Source organism: Chlorocebus sabaeus, chromosome 11 (genome assembly GCF_047675955.1).
Source record: "Chlorocebus sabaeus isolate Y175 chromosome 11, mChlSab1.0.hap1, whole genome shotgun sequence".
Classification (NCBI taxonomy): Eukaryota; Metazoa; Chordata; class Mammalia; order Primates; family Cercopithecidae; genus Chlorocebus; species Chlorocebus sabaeus.
The window spans coordinates 46,843,320-46,858,062 of NC_132914.1; the positions used below are offsets into that span (position 1 = coordinate 46,843,320).

Consider the following 14,743-nt stretch of genomic DNA (forward strand, 5'->3'; position numbering starts at 1 on the left):
GTATCAACTTGGAATCACCTTTTTCTCATACATTCAGTCCCATTAGTTAATGTTATCAATTTACTTTCAAAATATGGCCACCACTTTTTATCACACCACTCTTATTTCACAGCTCTTACAGAATCTGATATTACCTTGTTTGTACATTTATTTACTTGTTTAAAGTTTCTTCTTTTCTGTAAACTCCATGTCTCTTTTTGCGGAAGTCAATCTTGGTTGCCCTTTCAAAAACCACCTTCTTCCATTCCTCCTTGCTAAGAGAACCTCCTTTAAACTGCCACTGTTTAAAGGGTATTCCTGGGCTCGGTCCCCGGGGACAGATTAATGCAACCTTGTTTCCCTTTGCCAGATACTTGCTTTTTCAGTTTCCTTCATCATTGGAGCCGATTCTGACCAACGGGACATAAAGAGGCAAGTCAGCTGAGGAGTTTCTGGGAATGGTTTTCTTCTCTGATAAAAAGAGATTACCCCCTTGAGGAAATCCCTTTTGTTTCACCCCTCTCCCTTTGCTTTCTGCTTTGGAAATGTTCTTTGAAGATACGATGCCTAGAGCCAACTTAAGACCTTGAGGGTCTAATGCAAAGAGAATCATAAAGATGCCAGTTCAGTGCAGTGGTCTGATATTGTGAAGCTATCGACCCAACCTTAAAACCAACTTATCTCCACATTTATTAATTAAATAATAAATTAAGGAAACTAAATAAATATTAATGAATAAAGGAAATAGTAAATGTCCTTATAATGTAAGCCAACGCAAGCAGACTTTATCCCTAGAGACAAGAACAATACCTGACACATAGTAGGTGCTTAATATGTAATTTTTAAAAAGTTGAATATTGAACTTTGTGATTGATTGGATATGGGATGTGAGGTAAAGTTAGGAATGGAGGTTATTTTGTAGGTTTCTCATTTATTTATTTATTTGTTTTTGAGACAGAGTCTCACTCTGTTGCCCAGGCTGCAGTGCAGTGGCACAATCTCAGCTCACCACAACCTCTGCCTCCCGGGTTCAAGTGATTCTCCTGCCTCAGCCTCCCAGGTAGCTGGGATTACAGATGTGTGCCACCACACCTGGTTAATTTTTGTATTTTTAGTAGAGACCGAGTTTCACCATGTTGGCCAGGCGGTTCTCGAACTCCTGACCTCAAGCTATCCGCCCACCTCGGCCTCCTAAAGTGCTGGGATTACAAGTGTGAACCACTGCACCCGGCAAAGGTTTCTCATTTAAATAACTGAGTGAATCGTGGTGCTTTTCACTGAGATCAAATTATTGAAGAAAGAAATGGGCGGGAAGTAAGAAAAGGTCAGTTTTTAACACATTTTGAGGTTTAAATGTCTATAGTACATATGCTTAGAGATGTCAGGCAAACATGCTTACAGATATGGAGAGGGGAGAGAGATACAGATTTTGAACCTTCAGTATGAAAATGGTAATTAAACTATGGGAATGGGTAAGACAACTCAGGGGGAATGTGTAGCACTAGGAAAGTGGTGCTTTTCTTTCTTTCTTTTTTTTTGTGGTGTTTTTCTCTTTCTTTTTTCTTTTTCTTTCCTTCTTTTCTTCTTTCTCTTTCTCTCTTTCTTTCTTTCTTTCTTTCTTTCTTCCTTTCTTCCTTTCTTCCTTTCTTCCTTTCTTCCCTTCCTCCCTCCCTCCCTTCCTTCCTTTCTTTCTTTCTCTTTCCTTTTTTTTTTTTTTTTTTTTTTTTGATACGGAATCTCATTCTCACCCAGGCTGGAGTGCAGTGGTGTAATCTTGGCTCACTGCAACCTCTACCACCTGGGTTCAAGCAATTCTCCTGCCTTAGCCTCCCAAGTAGCTGGGAATTACAGGTGCTTGCCATCAGGCCCAGCTAATTTTTGAATTTTTAGTGGAGACAGGGTTTCACCATGTTGGCCAGGCTGGTCTTGAACTCCTGACCTCATGATCCACCCTCCACCCACCTCAGCCTTCCAAAGTGCTGGGATTATAGGCATGAGCCACCATGCCTGGCTGAAAGTGGTGGTCTTAATAGAGAACCCTGAAGTAGATAGAGGACCTGGCCTTAGTAAGGAATTGAAAGAATGATCACATTTAAAGTAGAGAAAATGAGCTTATAAAAGGAGTCTGGGGCTGGGCACGTTGGCTCACGCCTGTAATCCCAGCATTTTGGAAGGCCGAGGCAGGTGGATCACAAGATCAGGAGATCGAGACCATCCTGACCAACATATGAAACCCCATCTCTACTAAAAAAATACAAAAATTAGCCAGGTGTGGTGGCGTGTGCTTGTAGTCCCTGCTACTTAGGAGGCTGAGGCAGGAGAATTGCTTGAACCTGGGAGGCAGAGATTGCAGTGAGCCGAGATTGTGCCACTGCACTCCAGCCTGGGTAACAGAGCAAGACTCTATCTCAAAAAAAAAAAAAAGTCTGGGCCAGGCACAGTGGCTCATGCCTATAATCCTAGCACTTTGGGAGGCCAAGGCAGGCGGATCACCTGAGGTCAGGAGTTCAAGACCAGCCTGGCCAACATGCTGACATGCTGAAACCCCATCTCTCCTAAAGCTGCCGGGTATGATGGCGGGTGCCTGTAATCCCAGCTACTCAAGAGGCTGAAACTGGAGAATCACTTGAACCCAGGAGACAGTGGTTGCAGTGAGCTGAGATCGCACCACTGCACTCCAGCCTGGGCGGCTCAGTGAGACTCCATCTCAAAAATAAACAAACAAACAAATAAAAGGAGTCTGAGAAAGAATGATCAAAGAGGAAGAACTGGGGGTTTTACAATCCAGGTAGAGTTTTGAGCAAGTACAGTGTCAAATGCTGCAGTGTCAAATGCTACAGGTTAAATAGGGTAAAGACTAGAAAATGTCCATTGTATTAAATATATAGAAAACAATATGGTGTCTATTTTTATTTATTTATTTATTGGACAAGTATTTATTGGGAGCCTATCATGGCAGGTACTCTTTATAAGTGTTGAGTTGATATAACAGTGAATAGAATAAGTCTCGCTGGCGTGGTGAGAAGGGACATGCTTGCCTGTTCCTGACCTTAGTGGGAAAGCTTCTAATTTCTCACTTTTAAGTATTATGTTAGCTGTAGGGATTTTGTAGATATTCTTGATCAAGTCGAGAAAATTATCCTCTGTCCTAGTTTACCAAGAGAGTTTATCATGAATGAGTGTTGGACTTTGTCAGATGCTACTTCTACGTCTGTTGATACGATTATGTGATTTTTCTTTCTTTTTTCTTTTTTAAACAGTTTTGCTCTGTCACCCAGAATGGAGTGCAATGGCGCCATCTCGGCTCACTGCAGCCTCCACCTTCCGGGTTCAAACAATTCTCGTGCCTCAGCCACTGGATTAGCTGGGATTACAGGTGCCCACCACCATGCCTGGCTAACTTTTTTGTATTTTTAGTAGAGACCCTGTTAGCCAGGATGGTCTTGATCTCCTGACCTCTTGATCCACCTGCCTCAGCCTCCCAAAGTGCTGGGATTACAGGCGTGAGCCACCACGCCCAGCCTCCTTTACTTTTTTGACCTAGTTTCTCCTACAGATCTATAAAGAGTTGTTGGCAGCTCTGGATGCACTGCCTATGACTTAGCCCTGCTCTGCATGAAGCAGTTTAAAAAAGAGGGAGCTGTTGATTTTTTACTTTGTTCAGCTTTTACTTGTTGTTATCATGGAGCGGTGACTTCCAAGCTTCTTTTATGCTGGACTGGCAACTGGATGTGTATATCTTTTCAAAGCAGTAACAAGAAGGTCAATGAGGCCAGAGTAGAGTAGTGAGTGAGGGGGAGAGTGTTATGAAATGAGATTGGAGAGGTAGCCAGGGTCTAGCTCATGTAATAGTGTTATTAGGCATGGAGAGATTTTGTGTTTTATTCTAAAAATGATGAGAAGCTATTAGATAGTTTTGAGCAAAGGTGTGACATGTTCTATTTTAGATTTTAAGAGCATTGCTCTGGCTTTTGTGAGAGTAAACCACAGGAGGTTAAGAGTGGAAGAAAGAAGACTAACTAGAAGGGAATGGGCAGTAATGCAAACAAGAGGTGATAGTGGCTTGAATCATGGTGATATTGTTGAGTTGGTAAGAAGTGGTGGAAATGTGAGTTGTTTTGTTTTGTTTTGTTTTTGAGATGAAGTCTTGCTCTGTCGCCCAGGTTGGAGCGCAGTGGTGGAGTCACTGCAATCTCCGCCTCCTGGGTTCAAGTGATTCTCCTGCCTCAGGCTCCCAAGTAGCTGGGACTATAGGCGTGTGCCACCCCACCCAGCTAATGTTTTTTGTTTTTTTTTTTTTTTTTTTTGGTATTTTTAGTAGATGTGAGGTTTCACCATGTTAGCCAGGACATTCTTGATTTCCTGACCTCGTAATCCGCCTGCCTTGGCCTCCCAAAGTGCTGGGATTATAGGCAAGAGCCACCACGTCCGGCCCTTTGAGTGTATTTTGAAGATAGAACTGACAGGATTTATTAATGAGTTTTGGCTGTGAGAAAGAAAGAGAGGAGTCAATCATGACCCCTAGATTTTTGGTCTGAGCAATACTGGGGATACTAAAGGAGGTATAGAGAAATGGAAATAATCATAAGTTCAGTTTTGGACATGTTAAGTTTGAGATACAGTGAGTTAAATCTAAGCAGAGATGTTGATTAGGCAGTAATAGTTGGTTAAAAAGTGCAGAGGGGAGGTCATGTTGGAGATGAATTTAGAAGTCATCAGTATAGAAAGTGGATAAGATCACCTGGGGAACAGGTGAGATCCAACTGGGCATGGTGGCTCATGCCTGTAATCCCAGCACTTTGGGAAGACTAGGTGAGCGGATCACAGTCAGGAGTTCAAGATAAGCCTGGCCAACATAATGAAACCCTGTCTCTACTAAAATTACAAAATGTAGCTGGGCATGGTGGCGTGCGCCTATAGTCCCAGCTACTCGGGAGGCTGAGGCAGGAGAATCGCTTGAACCCGGGAGGCAGAGGTTGTGGTGAGCTGAGACTGTACCACTGCACTCCAGCCTGGGCAACAGAGCGAGACTCTGTCTGAAAAAAAAAGGAAGAGGTCCAAGGACTGAACCCCAGAGCACTCCAGCTTATAAAAATTAGAAAGAGGATCTAGTAGTGTAAAGTAAAAGGAGCAGACAGTGATGTTGGAAGATAATAATGGCCTGGGTGCAGTGGTTCACACCTATAACACCAGCACTTGGGGAGGCCAAGGTGGGAGGATTGCTTGAGCCCAGGAGTTGGAGACCAGCTGTGGCAACATAGGGAGATCCCTTCTTTACAACAAATACAAAAATTAGCCAGGCGTGGTGGTGTGCACCTGTGGTACCAGTTACTTGGGAGACTGACGTAGGAGCCCTTGAGGTGAAGGTTACAGTAAGTCATGATCGTGCCACTGCATTCCAGCCTGGGTAACAGAGTGAGACTGTGTTTCCAAAAAAACAGAAGAAAGAAAATAATGAAGAGTTTGATATTCTGGAAACCAAATGAAGAAAGTGTTTCAAGCAGGAGCAGGTGATAACTATGCTTTCTGAACTGCCTTCTGGGAGGCTGGGTAACATGGGGTCTGAGAATCAGCTATTAGATTTCAGTGGTGACCTGGACAAGAGTGGCTTCAGTGGAGCAATAGGGATGAATTAAGGCCTTATTGGGGTAAGTTCAAGGGAGAATTCATGGCAAGGAAGTGGAGGAAGGAGAATTTAAAACCTTTTTTTGAGGATTTTTGCCTTAAGGGGTTAGAAAGAAGAGTAATAACCAGGAGAGCTGGATAGAGATGTTCAATAAAAGAAGGAGTTTTGTTTTTGTTTTTGTTTCTAAGGTGGGAGCTATTTTAGCATATTTATTTGCTAATGAGAAAAAAACCAAAAGGTAAAATCCATGTGGTGAGGAAAAGGAGCAAAGCTTTAGAGTAGTGAAATGGGAAGGCGCCCAGTGCACCATGGAGGGGTTCACCTTGGAAAGGAGCACAATGTTCATCTGCTGACACACAGGAGGAAGCCAGAATTCGAGGAGGGATTAATCGGTTGGCAGTTAGATTTAGTGGTGGAACTTGTAGAATTTCTCTTCTGATTACTTCCTTTTTTCTCTTCCACTCCAGTGAACCAGGAAATAGGTAATTTCAGCCAGGGATGGTGGCATACAGTGATGCCTTTCAACAACTCGGGAGGCTGAGGCAGGAGGATCCTTTGGGACTAGGAGTTTGAGTCCAGTCTGGGCAACATTTTTTTTTTTTTTGGAGATGGAGTTTCACTCTTGTTGCCCAGGCTGGAGTACCATGGCGTGATCTCGGCTCACTGCAACCTCCAGGTTCAAGTGATTCTCCTGCCTCAGCCTCCCGAGTAGCTGGGATTACAGGCATGTGCCACCATGCCTGGCTAATTTTGTATTTTTAGTAGAGATGGGGTTTCTCCATGTTGGTCAGGCTGGTCTGGAACTCCCAACCTCAGGTGATCTGCCTGCCTCAGCGTCCGAAAGTGCTGGGATTACAGGTGTGAGCCACTGTGCCTGGCTGCAAAACCTCATCTTTAAAAAAGAAGAACAACAAAATAGGTTATCTCTCCTAATTCTCCCTCTCTTCCTTAGTAACAGAACCCTGATTTCGTTAGGAACAGGGTCCTCAGCTTCTGTTCCAACTGGTGGTGTCCATGTGACTAAGTTCTGGTGAAATGTTAGTGGAAGTTGTTTGGTGGGGCTTCTGAGAAAGTTTCTAAAACAGGATTGATAGGATTGATTGAGCTAGTATGTGTCATTGGCCCTTTCTTTTTTTTTTTTTTTTTTTTTTTTTTTTTTGAGACGGAGTCTCGCTCTGTCGCCCGGTCTGGAGTGCAGTGGCCGGATCTCAGCTCACTGCAAGCTCCGCCTCCCGGGTTTACGCCATTCTCCTGCCTCAGCCTCCCGAGTAGCTGGGACTACAGGCGACCACCACCACGCCCGGCTAGTTTTTTGTGTTTTTAGTAGAGACGGGGTTTCACCGTGTTAGCCAGGATGGTCTCGATCTCCTGACCTCGTGATCCGCCCGTCTCGGCCTCCCAAAGTGCTGGGATTACAGGCTTGAGCCACCGCGCCCGGCCTCTTTTTTTTTTTTTCCTCTTTGCCTAGAACATGGACAAGATGGCTGGAGTCCTATGGAGTTCTAGTAATCTTCTTATGACAATAAAGCAACCTTATGCCATATGATACGCTAAGGATGGAGAAAGATAGAGTCTAGGTGCCTGATGACAACATGAAGCTGTCACACAAGCCCTGGATTGCCTCCCCCTGGACTTATTATGGGAGAAAATGAAACACTTTGTTTAAGCCACACTAATCTTTTTTCCTATTTTTCATTTTCTTTTTTTTTTTTTTTTTTTTTTTGAGACGGAGTCTCGCTGTGTCACCCAGGCTGGAGTGCAGTGGCGCGATCTCGGCTCACTGCAAGCTCCGCCTCCCGGGTTTACGCCATTCTCCTGCCTCAGCCTCCGAGTAGCTGGGACTACAGGCGCCCGCCACCACGCCCGGCTAGTTTTTTGTATTTTTAGTAGAGACGGGGTTTCACGGTGTTAGCCAGGATGGTCTCGATCTCCTGACCTCGTGATCCACCCGCCTCGGCCTCCCAAAGTGCTGGGATTACAGGCTTGAGCCACCGCGCCAGGCCTATTTTTCATTTTCTTTTGTTGAGTGTGTGTTTGTGTCTGTTATTTACAGCTGATTGTAATTCATAAGTGATATGGTAGTGGGACTGTGTAAGTTTTGTCTTCTGATGCTTTTTTTTTTTTTCTTCTTCAGTGAAACAGGGACGGGGAGATCATTAACTAAATGTAAGGACTGGGGAAGGAGTGTGGGAGGTTTGTGGAGAGAGAACGTGTAAAATAGTTATCTCTGAATGGTAGAGTAAATTAAGTAGGGAGATGTAGTAGGTCATTCAGACATCTGTGGTTGTAAATATAAAATGAGATCAGTCATCTGGGTTGTTTTTTTCTCTAGTCAGGTTTACCTGCTCAGGAGAAGGTATAAACCTGATGGTGAATTGGGTTTAACCAGGATTTATATTTTGCTAAAGCTATTGTGTCGCCATTTGTGAAATAGAAGAATATACTGTAGAGTCACTAAGAAGACAGTTGACTGAATGGATTTATAAAAACATGTAGCCGGGCGCGGTGGCTCATGCCTGTAATCCCAGCACTTTGGGAGGCCAAGGCGGGCAGATCATGAGGTCAGGAGATTGAGACCATCTTGGTTAACACGGTGAAACCCCGTCTCTACTAAAAATACAAAAACAAAAAAATTAGCCAGGTGTGGTGGCAGGCTCCTGTAGTCCCAGCTACTCGGGAGGCTGAGGCAGGAGAATGGCGTGAACCTGGGAGGCGGAGCTTGCAGTGAGCCGAGATCATGCCACTGCACTACAGCCTGGGTGACAGAGTGAAACTCGTCTCAAAAAATAAATAAATAAATAAATAAAAATATATAAAAACATGTAATTGCTGGCCAGGCATGGTGGCTCACGCCTGTAATCCTAGCACTTCTGGAGGCTGAGGTGGTGGATTGCCTGAGCTCAGGAGTTCGAGACCAGCCTGGGCAACATGGTGAAACCCCATTTCTGCTGAAATACAAAAAATTATCCGGGCGTGGTGGCATGCGCCTTGAGTCCCAGCTGCTTGGGAGGCTGAGGCAGGAGAATTTCTTGAACCTGGGAGGTGGAGATTGCAGTGAGCCAAGATCGTGCCACTGCACTCCAGCCTGGGCAACAGAGCGAGACTGTCTCAAAAAAACAAAAAACATGTAGTTAATAAAACCAGTAGACTTGAAAGCAAAACTTACACATATTTTTTGAATAGGTGAAATTCCCATGGTTCAAACATTGAAGAGGTAAAAATATACACAGACATACCTTACTTTATTGCACTTCACTTTACTGAACTTTTTTTTTTTTCTTTTGAGACAGTTTCGCTCTTGCCCAGGCTGGAGTACAGTGGTGTGATCTCGGCTCACTGCAACCTCCACCTCCTGGATTCAATCGATTCTCCTGCATCAGCCTCCCAAGTTGCTGGGACTACAGGTGCCTGCAACCACGCACAGCGAATTTTTGTATTTTTGGTAGAGACACTGTTTCAACCACATTGGCCAGGCTGGTCTCGGACTCCTGACCTCAAGTGATCCGCCTGCCTCGGCCCCCACAAAGTGCTGGGATTACAGGCTTAAGCCACCGCACCTGGCCTTTTTTTTTTTTTTGAAAGAGTTTCGCTCTTGTTGCCCAGACTGGAGTGCAGTGATGCAATCTTGGCTCACCACAACCTCCGACTCTCTGGTTCAAGGATTCTCCTGCCTCAGGTTCCCAAGTAGCTGGGATTATAAGCGTGAGCCACCGTGTCTGGCCCACTTTACTGAACTTCAGAGATGATGAGGGTTTTCTCTTTCTTTTATTTTTTTTTTAAAAACGTATTGAAGGTTTATGGCAACCCTGCATCAAGCAAGTCTGTTAGCACCATTTTTCCAAAAGCATTTGCTCACTTCATGTCTCTGTGTCACATTTTGGTAATTCTCATAATATATAAAACTTTTTCATTACAGGCTAGGCGTGGTGGCTCACACCTGTCATCCCAGCACTTTGGGAGGCCAAGGCAGGTGGATCTCCTGAGGTCAGGAACTCAAGACCAGCCTGGCCAACATGGTGAAACCCCATCTCTACTAAAAATACAAAATTAGCTGGGTGTGGTGACACAGGCCTATAATCCCAGCTACTCGGGAGTCTGAGGCAGGAGAATCGCTTGAACCCTGAAGGCAGAGGTTGCGGTGAGCCAAGATCACGCCATTGCACTCCAGCCTGGGAGACAAAGTGAGACTCCGTCTCAAAAAAAAAAAAAAAGCTTTTTTTTAATTATTGTATTTTTTATGGTGATCTGTGATTAGTAATCTTTGATGTTACTATTGTAATGGTTTTGGAGTGCTACAAATATAAGATCACATATGACAGTGACCTTAATATATAAATTTGTGCGTTGTGATTGTTCTACTGACCAGCCATTTCCCATCTACCTCTTCTTACACCTCCCGGTTCAATTAGACACAACAACATTGAAATCTGACCAATTAATAACCCTACAGTAGTCTCTGAGAGAGGCTAAAGGCTAAGCCTCTTGTGCTAAACAGCCAAATTGTGAATGCAAAGGAAAAATTATCGAAGGAAATTAAAAGTGCTACTCCAGTGAACACATAAATGATAAGAAATAAATGATAATAAATGATAAGAAAGCTAAACAGGCTGGGTGTGGTGGCTCACGCCTGTAATCCCAGCACTTTGGGATGCTGAGGTGGGTGGATCACCTGAGGTCAGGAGCTCAAGACCAGCCTGGCCAACATGTTGAAACCCTGTCTCTACTGAAAATACAAAAATTAGGTGAGCGTGGTGGCGCACACTTGTAATCCCAGCCACTCGGGAAGCTGAGGCAAGAGAATCACTTGAACCCCGGAGGTGACGGTTGCAGTGAGCTGAGATTGTGCCACTGCATTCCAGCCTGGGTAACAAAGAGAGACTCTGTCTCAAAAAAAAAAAAAAAAAAAAAGGCGAAACAGCCTTATTGCTGCTGATAGGGAGAAAGTTTCAGTAGTCTGGATAGAAGATCAAACTAGCTACAACATTCCCTTAAGCCAAAGCCTAATCCAGAGCAAGACCTCAGTTCTCCTCAATTCTATGAAGGCTGAGAAAGGTGAGGAAGCTGCAGAAGAATAGTTTGAACCTCGCAGAGGTTGGCTTGTGAAGTTTAAGGATAGAAGCCATCTCTATAATGTAAAAGTGCAAAGCGAAGCAGTAAGTGCTGATGTAGAAGCTGCAGCAAGTGATCCAGAAGCTCTAGCTCAGATCATTGATGAAGATGGCTATACTAAACAACAGATTTTTGGCCAGGCACAGTGCCTAATGTCTAATCCCAGCACTTTGGGAGGCTGAGGTGAGAGCATTGCTTGAGGCTAGCCTGAGCAACATAGCAAGGCAATTTTTTAATCTTAACAAAAATAAAAAAATTAGCCAGGTGTGGTGGCATTTTCCTGTAGTCCTAGCTACCTGGCAGGCTGAGGTGAGTGGATTGCCTGAGCCCAGGGTTTTGAGACTGCAGTGAGCTATGATCATGCCACTGCATTCCAGCCTGGGCAACAGAGCAAGACCCTGTCTCCAAAAGAAAACAAACAAAAAATGAGCAATAAAAAAGATTTTCGATGTAGACAAAACAACCTCACGTTGAAAGAAGATGTCATCTGTGACTTTCATAACTAGAAAGGAGAAGTCTGTGCCTACCTTCAAAACTTCAAAGAACAGTCTGAATCTGTCGGGGGCTAATGCAGCTGGTGATTTTAAGTTGAAGCCAGTGTTCATTTACCATTCCAAAAATCCCAGGACCCTGAAGTATCATGCTAAGTCTACTCTGCCCATGCTCTATAAATGGAACAACAACACCTGGATGACAGCATACCTATTTACAACATGGTTTACTGAGTATTTTCAGCCTGTTGTTGAGACCTACTGTTCAGAAATAAAGATTCTTTTAAAATGTTACTTCTCATCGACAATGCGCCTGGTCACCCAGGAGCTCTGATGGCCACGTACAGGGAGGGAGATTAATGTTACTTTCATGACTGCTTAACACAGCATCCATCCTGTAGCCCATGGATCTAAGAGTAATTTTTATTTATTTATTTATTTATTTATTTATTTATTTATTTATTTATTTTGAGACAGAGTCTTGCTCTGCCGCTCAGGCTGGAGTGCAATGGTGCGATCTTGGCTCATTACAACCTCTGTCTCCCTGGTTCAAGCAATTATTTTGCCTTAGCCTACCAAGCAGCTGGGATTACAGGCACCTGCCACCATGCCCGGCTAAGTTTTTGTATTTTTAGCAGAGATGGGGTTTCGCTATGTTGGCCAGGCTGGTCTCAAACTCCTGACCTCAGGTGATCCACCCGCCTCGGCCTCCCAAAGTGCTGGGATTACAGGCATGAGCCACTACGCTCATGTGGTGGTTTCTTGAGATGGAATCTACTCCTGGTGAAGATGCTTGAACATTATTGAAACAACAACAAAGGATTTTAAATATTTCTTTTTTTTTTCTTTTTCTTTTTTTTTTTTTTTGAGACGGAGTCTTGCTCTGTCACCCAGGCTGGAGTGCAGTGGCCAGATCTTAGCTCACTGCAAGCTCCGCCTCCCAGGTTTACGCCATTCTCCTGCCTCAGCCTCCCGAATAGCTGGGACTACAGGTGCCCGCCACCTCCCCCGGCTAGTTTTTTGTATTTTTTAGTAGAGGCGGGGTTTCGCCATGTTAACCAGGATGGTCTCAATCTCCTGACCTCGTGATCCGCCCATCTCGGCCTCCCAGAGTGCTGGGATTACAGGCTTGAGCCACCGCGCCCGGCCTTAAATATTTCATAAACTTAGTTGATAAAACAACAACAGGGTTTAAGAGGATTGACTCCAATTTTGAAAGAAGTTCTACTGTGGGTAAAATGCTATCAAATAGCATCACATGCTATAGAGAAATCTTTAATGAAAGGAAGTCAATCACTGCAGCAGACGTCACTGTTGTCTTTAAGAAACTGCAGGCCAGGCGCAGTGGCTCACGCCTGTAATCCTAGCACTTTGGGAGGCCAAGGCGGGTGGATCATCTGAGGTCAGGAGTTCGAGACCAGCCTGGCCAACATGGCAAAACCCCGCGTCTACTAAATACAAAAAATTAGCCGGCCATGGTAGCACATGCCTGTAATCCCAGCTACTTGGAAGGCCAAGGCAGAAGAATCACTTGAACCTGGGAGGCAGAGTTTGCAGTGAGCTGAGATTGCACCATTGTACTCTAGCCTAGGCAATAAGAGTGAAGTTCCATCTCAAAAAAAAAAAAAAAAAAAAGTTGCGACCGGGTACACTGGCTTACACCTTTCAACTACTTGGGAGGCTGAGACAGGAGAATCGCTTGAACCTGGGAGGCGGAGGTTGCAGTGAGCTGAGATCACACCATTGCACTCCAGCATGGGCGACAAGAGTGAGACTCCATCTCAAAAAAAAAAGAAAAAGAAAAAAAATTGCTCCATCCACCTTAACCTTCAGCAATCACTACCCTGATCAGTCAGCAGCCATTAACATCAAGGCAAGATCCTCCACCAGCAAAAAGATTATAACTAGTTGAAGGCTCAGATGATCATTAGCATTTTTTAGCAATGAAGTTTTTTTTGTTTTGTTTGTTTTTGAGACAGGGTCTTGCTTTGTCGTCCAGGCTGGAATGCAGTGGGCCACAGGACAAGACTCCATCTCAAAAAAAAAAAAAAAAAAAAAAAAGAAAAAGATGTATCTAGTGTGAACAAGAAATTGAATATTTTACTTTATTAGATTATAATTAATTTAAAATTAAATAATACAAATATATACAAAAATTAGCTGGGTGTGGTGGTGCACGCCTGTAGTCCCAGCTGCTTGGGTGACTGAGGTGGGGGAACCGCTTGAACCCGGGAGGTGGAGGTTACAGTGAGCCGAGATCAGGTCGCTGCACTGCAGCCTGGCAACAGAGCGAGACTCTGTCAAAAAAAAAAAAAAAAAATTAAATAGCTGCATGTATTTAGTAGCTACCATGTTGCACAGATACTCAGGTCTCATCTAGATATCTGAGTATCTAAAATTTCTATACAAAGAAGAAAGGAAGGCTCAATTTTCCTTGGATAAAATGAGAACTGGTGAAAAGGCACTTTGAAAGGAATGAAAACAGTCGGACACAGTGGCTCATGTCTGTAGTCCCAGCACTTTGGGAAGCTGAGGCAGGAGGATCACTTGAGCCCATGAAGTCGAGTCTGCGGTGAGTCAAGATTGGGCCACTGCACCCCAACCTGGGTGTCAGAGCGAGACCTTGTCTCAAAAAAATAAAGAAAGAAAGAAAAGTAATGAAAATGAAGTGTCAGTAATAACTAAGGATGATTAAGGAGAAGGGGTTTTTTTTTATGTTGGTTTTTTGAGACAGAGTCTCGCTCTGTCACCCAGGCTGGAGTGCAATGGTGAGATCTTGGCTGACTGCAACCTCCACCTCCTGGGTGCAAGCGATTTTCCTGCCTCAGCCTCCCTTGTTGCCAGGACTACAGCATGCGCCACCACGCCTGGCTAATTTTTGCATTTTTTAGTAGAGACGGGGTTTCACCATGTTGTCCAGGCTGGTCTCGAACTCCTGATCTCAGGTGATCCAGCTGCGTCAGCCTCCCAAAGTGCTGGGATTGTAGGCTTGAGCCACCGCACCTGACCCTCTCTATTTTTTTATATTTAATGCTTTTCTTCCTCCTTCTATCCCTTCCTCTGTCCCTCCCTTCCTGCCATCCTTTCTTTCTTTTTGTTTCTTTCGTTTCTCTCCCCACTACCCACCCCACTCTCTCTCTCTTTGTTTTAATACAGGGTCTCCCTCTGTCCCCCCAGGCTAGAGTGCAGTGGTGTGACCATGGCTCACTGTAGCCTTGATCTCCTGCACTCAAGTGATCCTTCTGAGCAGCTAGGGCTACAAGTGTGCACCACCATGCCCTAATTATTATTATTATTTTTTGTAGAGCTAGGGGTCTTGCTATGTTGTCCAGGCTGGTCACAAATTCCTGGCCTCAGGCTACTGCCTTGGTCTCCCACAGTGCTGGAATTACAGGCATGAGGCATTGTGCCTGACCAACAGTTTTTTAAAAATCTATTTGCATTACTTTTAGAATTAATGTTTAAAAAGTCAATCTAAAGTAAAATGGTGAATTAAGACTCATGTAGGATATAGGAGTATTCATTTTGCCCTTTACTT

At 44.2% G+C, this 14,743-nt stretch overlaps 1 long non-coding RNA gene across 3 annotated transcripts in view; it reads left to right on the forward strand.

Moving 5' to 3' along the window:
* The window catches only part of LOC140712761 (uncharacterized), a 35,237-nt gene that overhangs the window by 7,177 nt on the left and 13,317 nt on the right, over positions 1 to 14,743 (forward strand). Inside the window, exon 3 of one of the 3 annotated variants that reach the window (XR_012094492.1) lies at positions 9,522 to 13,272. The exons of the other annotated variants lie outside the window; for them this stretch is intronic. This is a non-coding gene — a long non-coding RNA (uncharacterized lncRNA). Of the gene's footprint in view, positions 1 to 9,521; positions 13,273 to 14,743 lie in introns of those variants that run through there. 3 annotated transcript variants of the gene reach the window in all.